This window comes from Engystomops pustulosus, chromosome 1, assembly GCF_040894005.1.
Source record: "Engystomops pustulosus chromosome 1, aEngPut4.maternal, whole genome shotgun sequence".
Taxonomy (NCBI): Eukaryota; Metazoa; Chordata; class Amphibia; order Anura; family Leptodactylidae; genus Engystomops; species Engystomops pustulosus.
Genome location: NC_092411.1, coordinates 119,790,438 through 119,804,071, shown reverse-complemented (window position 1 = coordinate 119,804,071; position 13,634 = coordinate 119,790,438). Strand labels below are relative to the sequence as shown.

The 13,634-nt window shown below is 38.4% G+C and overlaps 1 long non-coding RNA gene across 1 annotated transcript; it reads right to left on the bottom strand.

Annotated features, from left to right (window-relative positions):
• Positions 1 to 10,010: 10,010 nt before the first annotated feature.
• LOC140085173 (uncharacterized) lies at positions 10,011 to 10,577 on the bottom strand. Its single transcript, XR_011849957.1, has 2 exons — positions 10,489 to 10,577; positions 10,011 to 10,407 (listed from the first exon to the last, which is right to left on the bottom strand). It is a non-coding gene; the product is annotated as an uncharacterized lncRNA (long non-coding RNA).
• Positions 10,578 to 13,634: the final 3,057 nt, after the last annotated feature.

Below are 13,634 nucleotides of genomic sequence, written 5' to 3'. Positions count from 1 at the left end.
CACCTATAGGCAATATTCCATATAAATATTTATTTAAAATAAAAATACTAGAAAGAGAAAAAGAAAATATAAAGAATAAAAGTTTAAATACTGAACTTAATTGCGGGGCCCACACAATATTATACATGTTTCTGTAAATCCAATGCAAGAATTGAACATCAAATGTGCATTAATTCTCCAATACTGAGTATATGCTAAATTTAACACAGCTTCAGTACATTCTTTGTAGTCGTTGATCTTTCCAGAGTATAAGCTGGAATGTCACTTCTGATAAATAATATAGTACCAATATGGTTTCTGAGTGTGATATATAGCATAAATAAATAAAATCTTGGCATACGATATCACTCCCAATTGTTGAAGATACCGCTTCAGTTGGATCCTAAATCTCTCTTCCCGGAACTTTGTCTCAGCATCTCCCTTTTTACTCTCAGCACAAAAGCGAGGTTTGGTATGAATGAAATCGTGGCTTGAGCTCTTCGCGCATGTGCTATCGAGACTTGTCGGTCCACTAAATGCTGTAGTTCCATCTGGTCCACTTTGATATTATATAGGTTTACACAATTGGTGTAAAAGGTTGTATATCTGTGCTATTTCACTATTCTTTAAAGAAGTAAAGTCAATTAAACTGACTTCAAGTTTTCTGATGCACAGTAAATTAAAATTTTCAGAAGTGATGAAAGTGTTCCGAAGTGATGAAAGTTAATGAAGAGTGATGAATCTAAATGAGTCCTCTCTTCAAGCATAGCTGAACATGTTTTAGAAGACTTTTTTGTGCATGTGTGCAATGTATCACTCCACTTAAATATCCTTAGATGCTAATCCAAAAGTTCTGGAAGTTCGTTTTCAGAACGAAACGCAAAACTTATCACTAAATTTTTTAAACTCACATCTAAAAATTATCTGGATATGTGACAGTGTTCCGAAGTAATAACCAATTATCATGACACATGTCAGATTCTAAAAATTGAGTGTGATAATTAAGCTGAAAACAAGTGTCGGTGGTAAGGGGTTAAACCACACAAAAGCTTTAATAGCTTATTCCCGTCATTGATATAATGCTCGCTGTGGTCCATCTTAAGAATAAGTAATCCAGGTTGACAATCATTTGGTTTATTTATACAATGTGATTAACTAGTTTGACATTTTCTTATGTCAATTGCTATTTTGGGAACTATTAGACTTTGGAAAACTTTTACACTCAATGCAGTCTATGCCATCTGAAATAAGTCAGCATAGCTTCATGGAATGTCACCCAAGCCTATTTAATATATCAAAAATAAGTTGTCAGATAGATATATTTAAGAAGTCTCCATTTACCCAAACATTATAAGAGGGTTTTTGCTATTTATTTTCTGGAATGTCCATTCAGTATAATTTATTGCTTGAGGTTTATGCTTTATACCCACTCTTCACTGTAAATAAATCTACATTCATGCAAATGAAAATGCATTGCATAATTTATTGCATTCACTTGGAACCAATTTTGTTTTATCCTGTTTGTGAATGCAGACTGGGGCTAAGCACGCACTGGCTGTCAGCAACCGCCTATGTCCTTACAAAAGGGCAAACACAAGTTATAACCAAAAGCCCCATATGTGCAGGCTGGCTTCTGCAAGTGGCTAATATTAAATGAGTAAGCTTTATTAACTGGTTACAGAGATATGGTAGAGATCATTGAATACAATACTTCTCAATAGCCAATACTAGGCATACTAACCAAAGAGCAGCAAGATTATTAAACAAGGATCTGTAGAGACTCTAACAATCTGTGATATATAAGAGTTTCTATAAAGTTCTATGATTAAAAAAATGCATCCTTGCACTGACTAGCCACTTATTGAAAACATACCTTGTTGTACACTCACCAATAACACTGGAGTTTGTTTTGTTTTGAAACTGTTTTAATTAGGTACGTATAAACATACACATTTCCAAGTATACATAAATGGGAGTATCTATCTTTTAACAATATAAAGCGGTAACGTATATCAGAGTTATTGAATGACACAAACTTCCAGCTTTCCCATAAATCTCAACATTGTCATCCGATTAGGGAAAAGAGGCGGGGGCGGGGGGCGGGCTTTTAGAAAATGAGGAGCATCAAAGATAACAAATGGGTAACATACTGTAAAATACGGATAACAATAACAGTATACAATGACTAATAATATACAGTGACTGCTTTCACTGAAGATAACCCCATATTCAGTTGGTTATATGTATGGGAGTTACCATTATGTGTTCACAATTGCAGAGTCGTTTGCAGCTATAAGACATCATATCATTAATGACAGAGTAAAATGTTTTTATTACTGTATTATCGTATAGATGGGATGAGTGTTCGCCTTAGTCCCCATATATGCAAAAATGCTTCCCTTGTTCCCAATTCCCAGTGTATTAATTCTTCAAATCTACATATCTCATTAACTTTTGCTACCCACTGGGCAATCGAGGGCATTTCTGTTGTCTTCTGTTGTCAGTGAGGCTGGAATAGTGCATGTACTAATTTTTTTCTATCCAGTTTCGAACTTTTTCCCAAAAGGGGAAAAATTTGGGGCAATTCCACCAGATATGAGCCATATCTCCTATACCTGACTCGCATCTCCAACAACATGTTGGTATGGCTGAGTTGATCATATTAAGCCATTTGGGGGTTTTGTACCATCATGATATAATTTTAGTGTTTGGGCATAGATTTAATATCTACATCAGAGAAGTTCTCTTGGAGCACCTCCTCCCAATTAACCAAGAAACCTGGCTTTTTTTTTACTGTGTGTAGACCTTGTATAGCATTATAAGTGGTCGATAGAAGCTTCTTTCCAAGGGGTTTTCTAGCACAGAGATTCTCCAACCATGTGCACAACATTTTCTCTGTGTAATGTCTCATATACCTTTCACATGTTTGGAGAAGATCCTGTGTATGGAAAAAATTATTCAAAAGAAGACCTTTTTTGCAGGAGATATTCTGTGGTTATTTCTGAACCTGTAGAAAAGAATGACTCTGGAAAAGGTGCCTTAACCTTTTCCAGAAGGGGCTGAATTCTGTTCAAATCTGGAAACAACCATTTTGGTAGGAGGTCCATAGGAAGTAGGGGTAGTAATCTGAATGTAGATTATGAATCTTCCCTAGTACCGCCATTGAGCACATGGACCCTTTATGTAGTAAACTATTAAATACTGTGTTGGCTGAAAACTTTTTCATTCCCCATAATCTGGCTCTATCTGTATCATCTATTGTGACATTCTCTAGTGTAGTATATAGCGAATGTATAGGAGTCTGTCTGATAAGAATCCACCTGGCTATCTGGCATGCGTGGTAATAATTAGCAATGTCTGGAAGTCCAATACCTCCTTTTTTGGGTTTTGTGATAGCAGGGCCTGTTTAATGCGTGGTGTTTTGTTCTGTCAAAGGAAGGATGAGAACAATCTATTTATCTTTACAAAGAATGATTTGGGTAGCCAGATCGGTACTGTTTGGAATAAGTATAATATTTTTGGGCCTATAAATGTTTTTAATAAGTTTTTTCTCCCCCACCAGGACATGTACGGTACACTAAGCTCCGATAGCTGTTTTTGGAGGTCTTTCAAGAGTGGTTCATAATTCAGTTTATAGAGTCGATTCGGGTCCGTTGTTAGCTGAATAGCTAAGTATTTAAAAGACTCCTTTGGCCATTTAAAGGGGGAGTCTTTTTGTAGTCTGGTTGCGATATTGTGGGGGACTGAGATGTTCAGGATTTCAGATTTTGCAAAATTAACTTTAAAGTTAGAGAAAAGGCCAAAATCTTTAAAAATTTGCGTGATCAAGGGTAGCGATGATGTGGGATTGGTAGAGAAAGATCATCGGCAAATGCTGCCGTTTTGTGTTCAAAGTTACCTATTTTAATGCTTTGGATAGCCGGTTCTAATCTAATTTTCCTCATCAGTATGGAAATCAACCCTCCTCTGGCAATCAACTTGTGCGCTTCCCATTGACAATTTATTTATTTATTGACAATTGTGAATTAGTGGGGTGAGTGAAATGAGCACATAACTGTGCTTAAATTCTCGCTGCCTGTATTGGATCTGCAATTTAAGTCTTGTTCAATCTCCAGCACCATTCTCCCTTGCTGAAATTCTTTAGATTTATAGTTATAGTTATTGGCGCATGGTCTGGTAAAAGTATTGGACTTATTTCGGCTTTTACTACCAATTGACTATACCTTTGGGAAATGAATATAGTCAATCCGATGGTAAGACTGGTGTGTAGCAGAAAAAATATTTGTAGTCCTGGCTATCTGTGTGGAGGAGTTTCCATGTATCTGTAATATTCAGTGCTTCTAGGACCTTTGTTACCTTCACTGTGAAGTGCGATTCGCCCCATGTGAGTCTAGATCATGGTTGAGGGCTAAATTCACATCTCCTCCTACTATGAGGGCCCCTTTTGTAAAATCCCTTAATTTTTCTAGTATCTGAGCAAGCCACTTATGCTGCCCTAAGTTAGGGGCATATAAATTAGCTATGGTAAATTGTTCATCTCTTAGTTTGCCCATGATAAAAAGATATCGCCCTTCTCCATCTTTCAATTCAGCGGTGATTATAAGTGGTAGATTCTTACTATAGGCTATGCTCCCTCCACTAGCTGCTTTGGAGTATGTGCTATGATACCACCATCTATAATCCCTAGTGGGAAGATTGGGTATTTTATTATTTTTAAAATGTGTTTCCTGTAATAATATGATGAAGGCTTTTTGTCTCCGTAGAAGAAGCAGCACTTGACTTCTTTTTTGCGGTGTACCTAATCCCCTAACATTGTGTGAAGCAATAACTAAGTCTATCATTTCAAATAAAAAGTTTGCATTTCCATTCTTTCTTGCTGTTGTGCTCCCTAATGTTATCCGTGTGAAAACGGGGTGTCATCCCATGAATGTGAATATAAAAAGAGGGACATTTGCGGGGGGTATTAGAATTAACCAACATGGAATGACCAAAGCAAGGTAGAAACGATACCTCAACAACACCAAAAAATCCTCTATAAAAGACATATTTCCATCAGTCTACATTAAGAGTAATAATGGATATAGCTTTAGTCCATGGACTATGGGAAAAAAAACATCTGTAACTAGGCTAGATTCCACAGTGAAACCGTCCACAGTCCTGTAAAAGGAATAGCCCTATTCATACAATACCAAGACCACCAGTCCACCAGTGTCACACTTGGGAACCTCTATTGTACGTAGTCGATAGGTGATCCCTCTGGGTTTTCTTTGCTTTTTTGCATATGGAGTTTTCCCACCGTGGACCAGGTCAATGGTTCAGGAGCTGCCGGAAGCTGTAGATCTTGCTCATATGGTAGCCATGATAGTATATCCGGGGGTTGGATGTTGAGTAGGGGCCATGCCGTCTCCAGATCTGCTGGTGTTCTGATAATGATTTGATTACCATTCCTCGAGTTTGAGAGCCCAAAAGAAAAAAGGCATCTAAATAGAATGTTGGCGGGCCTCAGGGCATCTGAGAGGGGCTTTAAGGTTATTCTTTTTGCCAGGGTGGATTGCACTGAGTCCTGGAAAAGCAAAATGAGTCCTCCTATTTCAGCTCACCATGATCTCTACATGCTTTCAGGATTGCTGCGGCATCCGTGTAGCTGAGAAAGCTGCAAATGACATACCGGGGGGAGGGTTCCTCAGGTCTAGGCTTGGAACTTATGTATGCATTCAATTTTTAGCCGATCTGCTTGTTCTTGGCCTACTAGGGGGCTGAATAACGCTTTTGCTACTTCTGGCAAGGCCTCATGGCCAATGGTTTCAGGCAGGCCCCTTATTCTCACGTTGTTTTGTCTACTGCGGTTTTCCTGATCTTCCGCTCCTGTTAGGGCCTCATTAATCAATGTGTAGTGAATAGACATGGCTTCTTTCACTTTAGCGTTATACTGCAGCATGTTATTTTGTGAGGCCTACACCTTCTTAAGCCTGGGACCAAGGTGCTTAATATCGGTTTTAATCTCCGCTAGGTCTCTTGCTAGGGGGCTCAGGTCTTGGAATAAGACTTTTTTTAATAAAATTGCATGTAGCTATTCCCCTGTACTTTCTACCTCCGAGTCCTCCTCTCCTGCATGGTGCTGCGTGCTGATGTATTCCAGCGAGGAGCTGCAGATAACACAGCCATCACTGTTCGCGGTCAAACTCCGCCCCAAATACACAAGTTTTATGTCACTTCATATACTATTACTATCTCTCATTATTGTTTCCACTCATCATTTTTTTCTGTGAATTAATATATTATTCCATGGAATGGATCCATACATTCAACCTCATGCAACAATGTACAGATACCAACATTATACATGCGACTTTTATAGAGAGTTTATATAAATTTTTGGTTAATTGCTTTAATCACTCACATCATTCAAATAACTGCTGTTTCTACTTCACAGGTCTGTGATCCATTGATCATAAGACCTGTTTTGGTTCAAATGTGCAATACCAAGCACAGCCACTACGCAATGTGCTACATTGGGGTACATTTACTTTCCTGGTCCTGCGCGATCCCCGATCAAATTTAAATGTCAAATCCCATGCTTAGTCCGAATCCATCGGGCCGTCCCCTGATTTCTGTCGCATGAATGTTGGTGCCGATGCGGCACAATCTGATCGTGTGCAACAAAATCCCCCCGCGCGATCGCCGAAAAGTCGGGAAACACGACGAAAATGTGGCTGCGGGACCCTAAGTAAATAAGCCCCAATGTGCTGAAGTAGCCCCATTGCTTGTCCAAACTCTGTGGTTTCAATGGCTGGTGGTTCTTTGAGATCAATACAAATAGTTTCTGGACTGCTCCTTTTGGTAATGGGCTTCTTCTTCTGTCCATATCATCAGTTCTATAAGTAACCTGGCTTACCTCCATTCCAGTGTTGGTTTTGATGTTGACTGTAGTTATGTGGTTCTTGATCATGGCTCTCCATCTTCCATCTGCTTCCTGTAAGTATCTGCAATGTTTGGCTTTTGATAGATCTTTTTTTTTCCTTTTGCTTGGTGCCTGTTGCTCTACTACTGGTACCCATCTAATGATTCTTCTTTCTCATCCCCTGGCTTATCATAGCATCGTAGACCATTTTTCTAGTGACAATCCTTGACCATCACAATTTCACATACAGTAAATGCTGTTCCATTAGGTCACCTACCAGTGCAATATAAACATACCTAGGTCTGTGAACTGCAATCTTTATGTAGAAAATGTATGCTTCTTGGGGGCTTTGACTAAATAATCTGTACACCGATCTGTATGAGAGGTGCAATGCTGCGCTATATACAGTAGTCCTATAGTAAAGAATTAAACAATGAAAAGGAGATTACCTTTTAACACAGGTACTACCATAAACTAAGTGCCAGAATTCCCGTAATTATCTATGTATTGTACTAGCTGTAGATCCTGGCATTGTCCAGGATAGTAAATAACTGCTTTTAGCTATAACAAAATAGAATCGGTTAACAAACAAAATATTTTATCTATCTATGTATCTATCTCTTCCTCTCTCTGTCACTCACTCTACCTGCCTGCCTTTCTGTCTCTCACTTTCCCTGCCTGCCTCTCTCTGACTTTCACTCACCCTGCCTGCTTGTCTCTTTGTCTCTCATTCTTCCTGCCTGCCTCTCTCTGACTTTCACTCTCACTGTCTGTCTCTATGTCTCTCTGCCTGTCTCTTTTTCTCTCACTTCTCACTTTCCCTGCCTATCTCTCTCTCTCTCACACTCACTCTCCCTGCCTGTCTCTCTCACTCACTCTCCCTGTCTGTCTCTTTGTCTCTCACTCACATTCCATGCCTTTCCCTCTGTCATTCACTCACTCACTCTCCCTGCCTGTCTTTCTGTCACTCACTCACTCACTCACTCACTGTCCCTGCCTGTATCTTTTAGCCTTTATCCTTACCCATCTTACCTCACACATAAGCTGTCTTATACTCATTTACTTTAGCAACCAATCACAGCTCAGCTTCTAGCTGGCACAGCAGGCAGCAGGCAATGTCTCCTGTATATGGTGGTTAATACATGTATTTTGGAAAATGCAAGGTGAAAATTTTGATTTAAAATCAAAATGACATCCCCTGGGAATGGCTGTGAAAAATTTGGTGATTGTAAACACGACGGTGCAGATTCCTTTAGCAAATATACATACATAAAACATACATACACTCACACATGTATATTCACCTTTATATGTTAGATGTGAAGAGTAGATAACATTGTAGTCATTGTAATCATTTCTTTATCTGCCATGGTTCCTGGTACACAGATTCTAGGATGTCTGCTCTATGTAATTAGCTGTGTAATCTGTCTGTGTAGTGGTTTATACAGGCATCATGTTATGCTACACCTCTATAGAAATCAAAGAAGGACAGTTGTGCAATCATCCAAGAAGAAGAAGAAAGATGACACCAGCGAATTGATCTTCATTGATAATTATATCTCAAGCATCAAGCACCTACCCGGACAATATGAGTGTCATTTCCTAACATTTCATATCATTACAGAGTATCAAATATAGGATAAAATGGTGACTGATTATGTTCCCACAAACCCAAGCTACTTAGTGTAACTAAATACAGCATTAGATATAAAACTATTTTGACACGGTTGCCTACTGATCATGTTACACTGGCATGTGGTTAACCTGATAAGAATGGTTGCCTTATGTAGAACAAATGGAAAAACATTGCTGAAGAAGTCTGACCTTAGATTCTGCAGTATTAAGAATTGGAGATAACTAATTGCCCAAATAATAAACAGTGCTGTGAAAAGGCACTTCAACTGATTTCTTGTATTTTTGCTAATTTGTCACATTTTCCCATCTGTAGATCTTTGTCCTAATTAACTGTGCCCCATGCAGCCAGGCCGTAAATCTATAGTCCTTACTTTAACAGCAGATTGTATTGCATAGATATGTGGTATCTAAGAGGTGAAGGTGCCAAATATTTGGCACAAATCTCCTGCAGGTAAGGGAACGGAATTTATTAACTGCTTCTAAAATAATTTAATAAATCACAGTGTACAAAATGGAGCCTTGTGAATACTATTCAATTTAACATTAATCACATAGATCATTTTTGTAAGCATTATTATGCTGTGCTATAAAGTTTTTTTGTTAGAAGTAATACTTTGAAATTTTAAAAGGAAAACTTTACAAAATGTACAATTTTTATCTACTTTTGCTCTATTTCCTCTCATAAAACTTAAAATAATAATATACTGTACTAGTTTTCTTTAGATGCCAAATGAACTGCAAAAATGAAAAAAATATTATTTTGCTTTAGTATAAAACAAATAAAAATACTAGAGCAGTGGGCACACGTCGGCACCTGGAAGAGGAGGAAGGTGCTCACCCCTGCCCCTCTCCATAGAAAAACATGTCGTACAGCGCCGTATGCCGAAAAAAGGTAGGGCATGTCCTATCTTTTCACAGCTACGGAATGGTACAGTGCCACACGTGTGGCACTGTCCTGCTCCATACAGCGCCGCACACCTATTGCCGACCTATAGGGGACATATATCTGGCGTATATGCCATATATACATTCCTCAACGGCCGTATGAATGATGCCTTAAGGTTATAAGCCTTTAGGCCCTACTTTAATGGGGCATTAAGAAGCTGTCCTTTTTATGTAACTTGCCTTTCTTTTGAACAGTGCTTGAGAAATTGTAAAGATTTTTTGATGTGACCCAATGAAAATTCATCGTAATGATTCAAGAGAAAATTCACGTAAATACTGTATAACATCATGATCATATAAATCTATAAACATTTTACTGGATTCATAATTGAACAAATGTCAATAAACGTGTGGTTTCACAGAGCACTAGCTAAATACACAATATAACATTTGCTTATTAAAATCTTTAATAAAATGTTGTGGGTAGCCAAAAGGCAAATGTTATTCCAGCCAGTGAACGCCAGTGGTGGTCTGCTGGCTTCAAGATGTTGTTTTCATATCAATGACTTATAAAACATTGCAGCAATTATCAGTACATTAAAAACAGGTATTAAAACTGTTCTTTCTTTTATATGAAAAAGAATTGTAGTTCTACAGACCATCTACAACAGACCACAGTGAATTAAAAGATGAAGCTTGTCAAAAGTCAATCCATAAGCTATATTCTGTGCCCAAAGACTGGATCATTGTGCCGAAACTCTGCAAATCACTATAACCAAAGCACAGAATATACGGCATGGAGCGTTATTAACTGTCATCTAGATAAACAGCAGGAAAAAGCCAAACCTTGAAGTTATGCACACAAGTTTGGGACTAATATTACAGCTTTTGAGAAGATTTATCTTTATATTTGAGTAGATTCAGTTATTTTATGCTTCAACTGTCAGCTTGCCAGACAATGAAAACGGCGTGTCACTAACAGCTCGCTGGATACTCCCGAAGGATCGCTGAAACAAAATAAAAACAGATCATATTAAGATTCATTCCTTTTTTGATGAAATATCAAAAGATTCCAGTGCTGGGCTAACCTCAAGGCTACTCTTGTATGATGCCTGTTGAAATATGTATATAGGGCTGTGCCTCTTTGGAGGCATATAGAAGGCTATAGTCTGTTTTCAATCTGCAGGAGAGATGACATTAAACTGTCAGCTTGGCTGCTTGTGTTGCTATGTCTACTATTACCCCCTGGAAATCAGAGACTTTCTCGCACTTGGCAATAGGTGCGTGAAACTAACTCTGATTTTTTTCTACCTTGACAAAACCATGTTAAAATGAGGTCATGGTAATTAATTAAGCAGCGTGGTATTTTGGCTCCGTCAAATCAAACATTCTGCAGCAGGCTGTAATAAAAAGAAGAGAGCAAACAGCTGCATGATCCACTGTCCAAGACCTGGAACTATAGCAAACTCTTCCAGCCTGAAATGTTCTGATAATGTAGCATTTTAGCACACAGTACAGAATTTCATGATCTCTGTGGAATTCCTCCTCAATGACCTGAAACCACATATTGAAACACTGTGGTTGAACTTTTCGGAAAGTAACGGCAAATTTTAAGTTCTACCAGCAGACTTCATAAGATAATTCCAGCAATTTACTTCTACTTTCTGCATTGCAAATGTACACAAAATGCTCTATAAACAGGGCCGATTCTAGGGTATTTGCTTCCTGAGGCGAAAATTTTAATCTCCTCTCCTTCAATTAAATTATATACAGCTCCTAAAGTTTAATTAAAATTTTACCCATATATCCAGATTCTCACATGATTAACTATATACACATTTACTGCCCCAAAATTTTATGTAAATCATGCCCCCACTCACTTAAATTACATACAGTACCCCATATAAACCACCTCCATTATTTATATTAGATACAGCCCCCTCCCATATAATGCTTTAGCCACAAGTCCATAGACAGCCAAGTGGCCGCGCTGCAAATCTGGCAAAATATAGGGAGCCAAAGAAGTCTATTGGGGCCGTGATCTGGTCGCAAATCATGTGACCAGAGCACATCCCTCATAGCGACCATGTGAATGAGCCTTTAGGCTTCTTATAAAAATTGCTGTATGCTACCTGTACCATACTGTTTTCATATGGGTAGCATACAGCCACATTCATTTCAAAGGACAATACAGCCATCTATTTAAATGGCTGTTGGAGCCTGTGACACAATAAATTATTACCGTGTTTAGTTTTATCCCAAAGTCAAATATTACTTCCTTGTTTTTAACTGCTCGTTTACTTATTCTCCATTTATATTGTTTACAGCAATCAATGACTGAACAATGGGAATGGAGACATATATACCTCAGAAGTCAGCAATTACAGTGAATACATGTATATATGCACACATTAAATATTATATAAACCTTCCCTGGCTGATGAAACTGGGAAAGAAATCTTTGGCGGCAAATTCTAAGCCAATTGCCAGATACATCATCATTTACCTGGAGGCATGTCTGTAGAATATAACATTGACTCACTGGATATGATCTTGGGTGTGTTTGAAGAAACTAATTCAAGACAAATAGAACTTAGAAATAAATTAATGTCAACCATGTAATGTTTTAGTCAAAAAAAAGCAAGAAAGTGTTATGGATCTATCTTAAAGAGAACCTGTCATGCAAAATAACCCCCTAAACTAAATATATTTTCATAAACTGCCATTAGAAAGCATTGCCTCTATTCCTTCATTGTCCCTCTACATGCCTGTAAACCCAAGCAATGAGGTCCAAAAGCTGTATGCAAATGACCTGTTAGATATCCAATGAGGCATTAGCATATTCAAGCTGTCCAGCTTATTCATGAGTGGGTGGTACAGCCACACCCCCAGTGCTTGACTGACAGACTGTATAATGATGTGAGGCTGTATAATGATGTGCTTCCTGGTGCTGGTGGTCACACCCCCTGTGTGTGTATAGGAGAGATACAACAGCTCCGGGCAGCCATGTTATAGCCGAACATGTCAGGTACTTGTGTAGCTGTGTAGCTTGTGATGTCTGTGTCTCACATATGTATGGGAGGATGTAGCATGTCAGCAGATACAGCACAGATACTAGGAATGCTTTACTATACATTACACACAGAGATGAGCAGGGGGAGGGGAGGGGTAATAGGGGTGACATCACTGCCTCTGACCATGTGACCAGTCTCATTTACATAATAAAGAAAATATGATTTTGCAATGATTAATGTATGAAATGACTAGATTAAGGCTGTGATGTAATCCTTGTGAGCTGCTCCAACAGGTAGAGGTGACAGGACTAGTGACACAGACCTGATGACAGGTGTCCTTTAAGTCCCTGACAATTAGCATTATGATAATGAAGCCAGATGGAGTTATGGTAGCACTTTTATAGACAGAAAAAATTGTGGTCAACCCATAGTATAAGAGTGAATATACCAAACCCATAGAAAGAGGTCTCACACTGTATCTACTCAAAAGACAATAGCAGCCACACTTTATTGTTAAACATTTTTGAAGATGATTTATTGTTGTTCTTCCACAACACAAAAGTTACTATTTGAGCATTCATCCTTGAAAAGCAAAACATAGGTCCTGTATTTGTGTTGTTAATTATTGCCATTGCTAGAGTTTGGCATATTGAGTACCAATAGCTTGCATTAGGGAAAAAAAGGAAAAAGACAAGACAATACAAACACCAAAGAGAAGTATAGGTATGAAATACCAAGAGGACGAATGCAGTACAGAATATATGGTAAACAGTGAGAAAACGGGAAAGGCTCAAATAATTTAAATACAGTAGTCACAGTAGTGACTAGTAGTCATCTAGCTTGTAGTATGACTACCAACAAAAGATGGTTAGTCAGCAAACCTTTTATGAGATTTGGATTATTGGAAAAGTGACAGAGATTCTGTCTAGCACAGTGGATTAACGGTTTGCAAACCATAGCAGAGTCCACAGGACGCAGAAGGGTGTGGTGGAAATCAATCAAGGCTGCTAGGAAAGGAGTAAACCGGTGTTAAGACTAGCAAGGATAAGATGAAACAATATTACACTTATCAGCACACCCGAAACTTAATGCACAGAGTAAAGATGAGGCGCTGAAGCCTGAACAGGCACAGATGTTAATTTCATCCCGATTAAATCTCCAGATTGTTCATACTGTTATTTACTGAACACACTGTGCTCCTACTATATATTTCAGATGTA